This window comes from Sebastes fasciatus, chromosome 4 (assembly GCF_043250625.1).
Source record: "Sebastes fasciatus isolate fSebFas1 chromosome 4, fSebFas1.pri, whole genome shotgun sequence".
Lineage (NCBI taxonomy): Eukaryota > Metazoa > Chordata > Actinopteri > Perciformes > Sebastidae > Sebastes > Sebastes fasciatus.
Window position 1 is genome coordinate 7080517 of NC_133798.1, and position 10849 is coordinate 7091365.

A 10849-nucleotide genomic window follows, 5' to 3' on the forward strand; every position below is an offset into this window, starting at 1 on the left:
GGTCCCTTAACAGTCTTGAATTACATAAATTGGGTATCACTGTAAAGCTGAGACTCTTCAATGATACAAGGAGCCCAAATGTATTCATGTGTGATGATGTTAGTCCCCATAGGAGCCATTTCATTGACCTCACTGTATAAAATGACCTGTGGTGACCTCTAGTATAATCACAGCCTCATGAAACTTTACAGCCACAAACTACAGACCTAGAGCATTCAGAGGATGGATGGCTTTCCTAGCTAGATTGACAATAAGGGGGTTTCTGAGCAATTTACACAACAGAAGTGCTCGCCACACATCGCAGAAAAATGCAATTCTTGCAAAAATCTCCAAATGTCAAAAGTATTTGATCGAAAAATCACAGCATGGCTTTTTCTATGGTGTTCCTCAATGTCTTGGTGTCTTAATGTGGTATTTTGGAGGGATTATTGATCATTTTTTATCAATTCTCCAGTGGTATAAATGGTTAAATTTAGCAGCAAATCTGTGTAACAAGTGGTATCAACCCAGAAATTGCTGCAACAACTTATGAGACATAATAGAGCATGGGAATGATCATCATATACTCCTATGATCATGTTCTAAGCTCTTATACACTTTTGCAATTTATTTAAATTGATTAATTAATTAATTACTTTTTATTACAGATTAATGACTAGAACAACTGAGCTGCATCTCAAATTAATCTTCAGGTTCCCAGCTTTCAGATGATGTACACCACTTCTATGTGACATCTACTGTTGACCTGCTATCTCCCCGTAAAAAAACCCTGTACCCCCTAAAAAGGACAAAAATGGGTCTATTGCGTGTCTCAGAGGGTTAAAGCCATTAAGTTACAACCTATACAACATTTAGAAAGGGTGTTTTATTTGAAAGTATTTTTTTTTGCCTCACTATTTCAAAGGTCAAGGTTTCATACTCATCCTTCTTTCCCTCTTCAGTCATTGTGGCCATCACTGCTCAAACCCAGCTCGTCTTCTATTCAATCTAAACAAGCCAGAAACAGAAAACACATCACTTCCTGTTTGACAGAGGATTCTTCCCAGGAAAAGACCCACCAGACAGTGTGTGTGTTTAGAATAGATGTAAAAGCTTTCATCAGGTTGAATCACTGTTTTGTTGTAGTGATCAGTCATAGAGAGCCGCAAAATGGACAAGTATTTATATGAAAATCCTAAGTCCATTCTGATGCAGAATGAAGACATGTTCAGCACCTTCCACACACTATAGTGTTAAAAAGAATGATTTTTTAATTTTAATTTTAGCACATTTCCACAATTTTTGATGAAAATAAGTGTAAGGGGAATCATTTCATTACCAACTAAGCTCTATTTTGCTCATAAAACTCAGATTAGAATGGAAATTAAAATAGTTAGAATAAAACAATGATAAAGTACAATCACAAATTTAAACTGCATGCAGCGATGAACGGGCCCTCGCACTTTCCCGCGCGCCGGGGGTACTGGCAGAAAGCCGGTGGACGTGACCAGACACAGTGAAACCAGAACTCTGCTGAGTGCAATGATGCCTTCTACAAGAGGCTGCAACAAACCGTTCATGAGTTCTGGAGGGGGCGGGGCTAAAGTGTAGGGGGCGCTAGCGAGCCATTTTGCAACCCCCAAGCCCAAGACCCTTAAAATAATACATTTTACACCGCGTCTGTGTGTGTTAAGATTAACAACTTTTCAAGCACCTTAAGGCACTCAAAAATGCGATTCATTTTACGAATAATAATAATTCCTACAGTTTCAACAGGGCCGTCGCTGCCCGACGTTGTCGGGAAGCTCAGGCCCTAATAACTGAGTCTAAGTCTAGTCTAGTCTAAATATCTGACAGAACTGTGGAGTGGAGTAAACTGTTTGTCTGTGTGAAATGAAAGTGAATGCCCTGTTTCTCCAGGACCTGCTGCTCTGCTGCCCAATCCCTGCCAGCCACATCTGGATTTAAAGCCCAAAGTGTTTACTGTTGCTCTCACTCCATTTTCCTTGTCTAATAGAGAGTCAGACTATTCACTCTTGTGAGTTTACTTTTCATTCTTTGGGAGAGGGACCGGGTAAGATTGGAGTACCTCTTTACAATGCATGTAGGTTTAATTTCTTTTAGACAAACTCAGAATTTAGAAGTGAGTGCCGCTCTGTTTTGTTTATAGTTAGGTTTTCATTTTCCTTGTTTTGCTTTATTAAAGAGATGTAACTTTTTACACATATTTTTTTTATTGCAAATGTGTGAACAGGTTGTAACCTAAAAGATGAGGCCTTCAACGACTTTCTAGGTTTCCTCTATCAGCCTGTAGACTGCTTTTAATGGGGAGAACCCAGGCCCATTTTTCCAGGAAAATCCAACAATGTGGCATCATGCACATTCGCGAGTGCCTTAGCCGTAGCCAACGTTCGGTTAGAAATGGAGTTCGCTAACGCCAACAAACGACCACCACAACTCAGAGTCCAACACAAACTCCACAGAGGCACAAACAGGAATGTGACCGACGTCGGGGGAAAACTAGTGTTGTGGGAGTGGCATAGGTCATTTTGGAGAATAGCAGAGCCAGTGTGTAGAGTGTGTGTGTACGTGGGAAGTGAGTGGTGAAGCAAGAGAGAGAGAGAGAGAGTGGGTGCGAGTGTGTGAGACAACGAGCGAGCAGCGGAGCAGAAGAGAGTTAGTTTAGCTCTGAGAATAGCAGTGAATGTACAGAGGAAGTTGTAGTTTGTGCAGAAATAAACGCTGCAGCTCCTCCAGACCAACGGAGGCTTCCTGTGTCTTATTTCCATGCTGCTGAGTGGAGTGACGATGGGGGTTAACTCAGCACCGAGTAACGCTATCGAAATATATAGTGATATAGGTGTCACTGTGCCACTTTAAACAAGCAATTTCTGATTCTTACAGAGAGTCCCTTTAAGTTCTTTGAAATGTCCTTTGTCCATTCTATTTGTTTTTATATCATATCACTATTGAACAGTGGAACACCTATAGACAGAGCCCATGGCATACACTGAAAGAAACACCAGTGTAAGTGAACTCCTGTACAGTCTTGTGGGGCACATTGGGGGATAACTGCAGATTAGTTCAGAGCATTTTGAGCTGACTTTAAATATCTGCATCATGACTCATTTTTAGACAGAGCTGACAAGCCTCTATAGTCACAGAGAGAGAGAGAGAGAGAGAGAGAGAGAGAGAGAGAGAGAGAGAGAGAGAGAGAGAGAGAGAGAGAAAGAGAAAGAGAGAGAGAGAGAGAGAGAGAGAGAGAGAGAAAGAGAGAGAGAGAGAGAGAAAGAGAGAGAGAGAGAGAGAGAGAGAGAAATATAGTTGCAACTCTGGAAAGTGTCATCGCCTGCGATTCAAGTGCAATTAAGTCCCAGCTCAGTGCTAAATCACACGGTCTGAGGGCTAAGCCATATTGCTCCCTATTCATTCTTGTGAAGGGCTCATTGCATGGGTGGAATATGGAGTCAAAGAAGTACAAAATGCAAGTCTCCTTCAAAAAGGCACACCGTAGTGTTTGAACCAAATTAAAATGCCTTTATTTTACATGGTAATAATTGTTTAAAATGACCAACGCGTTGCGACCCACTAGGTCTTCATCAGGGTCCCTGTCAGCATTCAGCAGTAGGTTGCACACCTATATTGTGTTACACTAATCAATAGAAGAAGAAGAAGACGAAAGGCATTTTATTAATCCCCTAGGGGAAATTAGGATAAAAAGGGGGGTGGGGGGAAAGAAAGGAAAAAAAGGGTAGGGAAGGGGAATTGGAAGGAAGTGAAGGAAAGAGGAGATGAGAGGTAAACATAAATGATTAAAACAAAGATAAATATGATATAAAGTAACTACTAAGTCAAGGTGGACCTAATACTTTCTTATGTAGGTCCACACATGATGAATTCCTCAATAACTATAGCCTGATCCACATTTTTCTGCCTACAAATACACATTGACTACAAAATGACCATATCTTTCAATAGTTCAATATATTAAAATACAATTTTCTATTATTCCTGAAGTGATATTTCATAAATATTTCTGTTCATGGCTACAAACATATTATATTATCTACAAATCACCTTATCCATATTTTCCCCCAATTTTTCGTCCGCCTGGTCTGTTTTTGTTATAATTTATGTAGAACCTCAACACTGTAAGACACAATCATGATATTTATTTATATCTTTTTTGTAAGTTTTTCCTTCTGATGAATGAATTATTTTCTATCACGTCAGTAATTCAGTTCATGTCAGCCTACGTACACACTCGTCTGCTGAGAGTCTAGCAGCGATTATAGCTTAACTATCCAGATTCTAAGTAACTGGAGACAAATCTTTATTTTTCTACTCCACGTAGATCATAAACCGTTTTATATATATATTATATAATAACGACTCATTGAAATCGATAGAGAGAAAAATGCAGCTCCCCCGTTCACTTGTATCGGGTTACACAGGCCAGTCTTGCCCGGTCCAATATGGCGCCCACGTTGACGTATCGCCGCAACAGGCTGAAGCGTCCAATGCGGCGTCTATGTATTATGTCTATGGCACAGTCTCTGTTTCATTAACAGACTCGACCCACTGCATCAAGGGGCTAAATCTTACCATATGTAAGCTTTGGCTAAATACTCACAGAAGACTTTCATTGTTGGATTTATTCGTTTCATGAAGTCTCTGAAAAAAAACACTGTTGTTCCAAGCTGGACGACTAACCATCTGAAAGGGATATACGATTGCACCCGACCCCTCATTAGAAAGCTACAGTTGACGAAGCAGCTTCAAGCCTCGACACAGCGTTCCAGAGATATTCTATGACGAGTAATTAGAGTACTTTTCTGTCGTATAGGACATCACCTCGGGGGGTTTAAGGCTCGCTGGTTCAAAAGGGCTCCTAATCCACGTGTTTATTATATTTTTTCACTCTCTACATAAACCGGCTACACTTGTCCAAATACACACTCAGCACCGCGGGAGGGCGGGGCCATGATGGAGATTGATAGGCTGGGTTCAGAACACATTAGCTGCTAATCAAGTTAGGTTTCCTGGCACAGAGCTCTATACATCATTATGTGCCTCTAATGTCCTCCAGATCAGGACTGATGCTGTTTACAACCTGGATACAAACACATACATACAGAGAGACTATACAGTACATGTGTGTGTATATAGCAACACGAACACCTGTAAAATCTCATGAAACTAAATACAACAGACCTGCAATAAATCTTAACTGTAATATTTTCCGTTTGTGTTGACACTGTGTCAAGAGAAACAATGTTTTTTTTTTTCCGATGCTGTAGTTTGTGCATTGAATTGTAATTGCATTGCACTATGTTGTATATTTTCCCCGTTCTTTCCTCCAGTGACCTGAAGCTGCTTTAATTGGTTACCAATCTGTATGCAAATTATAGTTGTATTTCCAAGTAAAGGCCAAATGAAATAAACACAAACACGGTTCTTCAAGTACTTTGGCTATAATACCTTTATAATACTGACCCATCAAGTTCAAATTAACCAAAGCGGCCCATAGATATCTAGAAACTCTATGAGGGGAAGTATCATAATAAATAAATGGGATGAAAATGGTTGCAACTGAAACATGACTGATTATTAAACATGAGAAAGGGTGAAAGGAACAATGCGGAATATAAACACAGATGAGGAAATGAAAGCAATGGGAATAGAAATGACAGAATGTGAAAATAATAGTCAAATGATTTGATAAATTCAAATAGCTTGACAGTTAGTTTAGTCTGAGTATGTGAATCACTCACGCACAGATACATACATACAGCATATATATATAATATAATCTACAGGGCAAAAACCTTGTCTTTTAACCTCTTTTACCCAACGTACCCGGTACCTGGTTTGGCTGAGCTGTGTGTTAAAACACTGCCTTTTAAAAACTTCATAAATGCTGTGGTGGTGTTTTTTTCTGCATAATTTCTAAAAGACGAGGCCTTACGCTACTAAAACAACACTCCAAGTGTATTTTGTCCAAACAATGTTTGTTTGGCAATGATCGATATTTTAGTTACAAAATCAACGCACGAGAAATTGTATTTTTTACTTTATAATATTTTTGACCGTTTTTATATTGAATGTACATACTTGACTTTGGATTCTTTTCTGTTATCTTATTTAGATTGTTATTGATCTTATTTGTTATTATCTAAGTTTTACTTGATCATTTTTCATTATTATAAAAATAAAAAGTATTTTATAGCCAGATTCCCTTTCAAGAGGTAGAAAACCCATTTGGCACACTTTGGGTATCCAAGAGGCCAAATGGAGAGTCCGCCTGGTCCTATCTTTACTAAAACCTTTGTAGAATCTATGTGCTCTGTGTTATTTATATCTGCTTTGGCACAGTTGTAGTAAAGGAGTTGCTGAATGAATTCAGTGGCATCTCTGTGCATGGCATCATTGCTATAATGGTGTTATCCACTGTCTAGTCTAGAAAACATTTCAGGCCAGGATAAAAATGTAAATTCTTCCTTTGGTTCATCGCAATTTACTCAGGCATAGTAACAGACACAATGTTACTGCCACTTCCTAACATGAGGGTTGGGACCCCACACAGGGTCACAAGATAAATCCAAATGTGGCTCACGGCTGGACAAAGCAGGACAGACCACACATGGAGTTGTATCTAAAAAATATGTTTATTTTACACAACTGAAAGAGAAAACTGAACTGAACTGACCTGAAAACAAACAGAGTGGAAGCCAAGGGAGAGAGGAAGACTGGCTTACTGCCACTAGTTTATAGTTTATCTATAGTAGTCTTGCAGCCAGACAGGTGAGCTGACTCCGCCCACCTGGCGCATGTCCAGAGAGGGTCGTCACCATAGACATATATACATAGACACCGCATTAAGTCCTGGATCGTACGTCAACGTGGGCGCCATATTGGACAGGGCAAGACTGGCCTCTAAACATATACAAGTGAACGGGGTGGTTAAAAAGCAAGTATAACGTCTACATTACTCAACCGATTTTAGTGAATCATTTTATATTCAAACGTTTATGATCTACGAGGGGTAACGTTAATTTAACGTTCCGTTTTTTGTTTTTTTCTCTCAAAGATTTTGGTGACAAACTGTTAAATACGTTAACGTCACTTCTTCCGGTTCATGGATCAGTGGTCTGTCCTTCGATATGATGGGATTCAATCAATTATTAGGTCATTATTAAAAACTAGTACTATCATATCACATTTTCCTTTAATAATTTTTCCACATTATCAACTGTTCAAGTTAACGTAACATCTTTACAAAACGTTTGTTTCTGTAACATCAGATAAGAGCTAGCTAACGTTCCTTATTGTTAGCTATTTGATGTATGTTAATGTTAGCTTATTGATGTTCATATCTAACATGATATCGTGTTTAAAACATGAAATGTTGAAATGTAATTCCTTCTGATAAATGAATTATTTTCTATCACGTAAGTAACTCAGTTCATGTCAGCCTACGGTACACACTCGTCTCCTGAGCAGCGATTAAAGCTCAACTAGCGAGATTCTAAATAACTGGAGACAAATCTTTATGTTTCTACTCCTCGTAGATCATAAACCCTTTAATATAATAACAACTCATAGAAATCGGTTGAGAAATGTAGACGTTATAGTGCTTTCTATCCAGAAAAACGGTAGCTCGCCTGTTCACTTGTATAGGGTTACAGGCCAGTCTTGCCAGGTCCAATATGGCGCCCACGTTGACGTATTGCAGCAACCGGTTGAAGCGTCCAATGCGGCGTTTTTGTATATACTGTATGTCTATGGTCATCATCACATTTGGTTGAATCGTTCACAGCTCACAAGTCATATGCATCCTGTGATCAGGAGTCATGAGCAGACATCACTTGGTCAATTTAGTTTTTGTTCCCTCTCCATTACCATGGGCTTAAACATGTAATTTTTTCTATTTTTATCATAACATAAATCCATACTGTAAATAGTGAAAATGGTTTTATTTTGATCCAATCATCATTGTGTTGTCAAATCCCTTCAAAATGAATCAGGTCACTTTTCAGTTCACATCACTTACAGATCTATGACACAATTACTCACATTTAGCACATGCACACGCTTATCTAGATTTATTTTATATATAATTTTTTTTTTTGTGACTTACAGCCCTAAAAGTTGGTCAGCTGTCCCTTCAAGATTCTGAATGAACTAAATAAAAACAAATCAGCTGCATTTCTATTTAGAGAATTATATTTACGGTATGTTCACCCTTCTTTGTCATTCATATTCGCTGGTTACACTCTGTAAAGCAGTGGTTCTTTTTCTCCGCCCTCAACCCAAACAATTTGATTATTTCTGCATATTCAATACATAAGCACACAGTAACAAGTATTTATTTTATGTTTAACATGAGTATGTTGCAGTAAAAGCGGCATTCCCCTAAAGACCGAAATGCTAAAGACGAAAGGTTTCCAATCCTTCAGACGATGACGACGGCTTTACTAACTCTGCTCTCATCAAAACTTTTCAACATTTCTGCAACTTTGCTTTCACGAACTGTAAATAAATAGTCACAAGCCAAGTCTCATGAGGCTTGTGTGTATATATATGTGTGTATATATATGTGTGTGTGTGTATACGAACACTGGCAGGAGGACTTTTACACAGCAGCAGGATTACCACCCCCAGACTGGGACCACCCTGACTTTAACACTTAATCCAGGGGGAAGTGGAGCTGCATCACAGGCTCATTTAGGACTACCGCCCCCTCTGCACACAAACGCACGTACGCATGCACACACACACACATCTATGCAGAGTAAGAATTGTGTTGCAATGGGACACACATATGCAAACATACACACACTTAATTTGAGAATTTAAGCTAAAACAAACCCCTTCAGATTTATACTGCACAGCTGGTCTTGTCCAAATCCGACATGTTTGTTGAATGTGTTATTGTCAGAGTGACTGTGAATGCATCATAGTTATGTTTGTATGTACAGAGTGTTGTTAGAATGTTTCTACTGTCAAATACATTAGTGAACCTTATGTGTGTGTGCTCTCAGCTGCGTCAACACAAGTATCACTGACTACAGTACGTGTATGTTTGTGTGTGTGTGTGTGCATTTGCACTTGCACAAAATGTCCTTTATCATTAAGAAGAAAGAGTTGATGTTAGACCACTTTGGAATAATATTAGATATTATTGGTGATTAATAGGGCTGTTAATCGATTAAAATATTTAATCATGATTAATCGCACATTTTGTATCTGTTCAAAATGTACCTTAAAGGGAGATTTGTCAAGTGTTTAATACTCTTATCAACATGGGAGTGGACAAATATGCTTGCTTTATGCAAATGTATGTATATATTTATTATTGTATATTAATTAACAACACAAAACAATGACAAATATTGTCCAGAAACCCTCACAGGTACTGCATTTAGCATAACAAAATATGCTCAAATCATAACATGGCAAACTGCAGCCCAACAGGCAACAACAGCTGTCAGTGTGTCAGTGTGCTGACTTGACTATGACTTGCCCCAAACTGCATGTGATTATCATAAAGTGGGCATGTCTGTAAAGGGGAGACTCGTGGGTACCCATAGAACCCATTTACATTCACATATCTGGAGGTCAGAGGTCAAGGGACCCCTTTGAAAATGGACATTAAAACTGAGCCCCCAAGTGAGAAGTAGGGTCATTTTCTCATAGACTTCTATACAACCAGAGGAGTCGCCCCCTGCTGGCTGTTAGAAAGAATGCAGGTTTAAGGCACTTCAGCATTGGCTTCACTTTTGAGACCCAGAGGTTGCCACCTGGTTGAAACACAGGTAAAGTTCATGAGTTGTTCTCGGTCCCTTGCAGGGGAAGTTCCTGCGGTAGAAACGACCAAAAGTTTACTTCTGCTGCCTGCCAGCTATGATGCTGACATAATGACAAAGTAAAACTCTGGATATAAATGCAGAAAACAAGAAAACTAAAACATTAAAGTCATGAAGAGTGACACAAGATGTGCAACATGTGCACCTTTTGGCCGTACAGTACATTTGCAGAGCGTCTACATGTGCAGGTACGCATTGAAGAAACTTGATGAAATACATCATTTTACGCATGTACATAACTGCACGTGCAGATTTCAATATGTGCACGTAGAACCGCATGTGGAGACAAAGCGACAATAGATGACCGGCATGTTGCATGACTGTGTCGTGTGTGTTGAGGTCTGGTATTAATTAGATGGAGGAGGGTGTTCATGGTGTGACACTGCTGACTGGCCTTTCACAGCTCATTACATGGTGTCCAATCAGAGCGCAGCCAGCGTGACTGCTGTTTATTTATACACAGAGCTGGAAATGGCAGCAGAGTGTGGGCAGCACATTGTACTGCTTACAGAGGCTCCCAATCAACATGCTCATAATGACACAGACATATACAAGCTCTCACATACATACACACACACAAAGAAAAATGCATGGGTGTGCAGTATTTCTTTTAAAGGCTTTTCTCTTTTTTTTCAGCTTGAATTGATATCATCTTTATTGCTGCAACAACATTATGTCCCAAAGATGAATACATTTTCATTGCTTGGTAATAACTATTAGAGTAGAATTGCCTTTTGTATTGCTGTTTTGAGTTTTATGGTCTTTCAGAGGCAAATAAAAACACTTTTTTAAATATATATAAGGGTGAAATGTGCAACGAAACACAAAATGTGTTGTTCTTCAGATACAAATATTGGTAATCTCGACACACTAGCTAACAAGTTAGATGGTAACTTCGGTAATTTTCAATCTGGACCCTTTTTTCACATGTTTTTTGTGTCTAAGGGCGCTTTCACAAACCAGTCCATTTGGCTCGTCTGAATCAGAGTGAAATTGATACT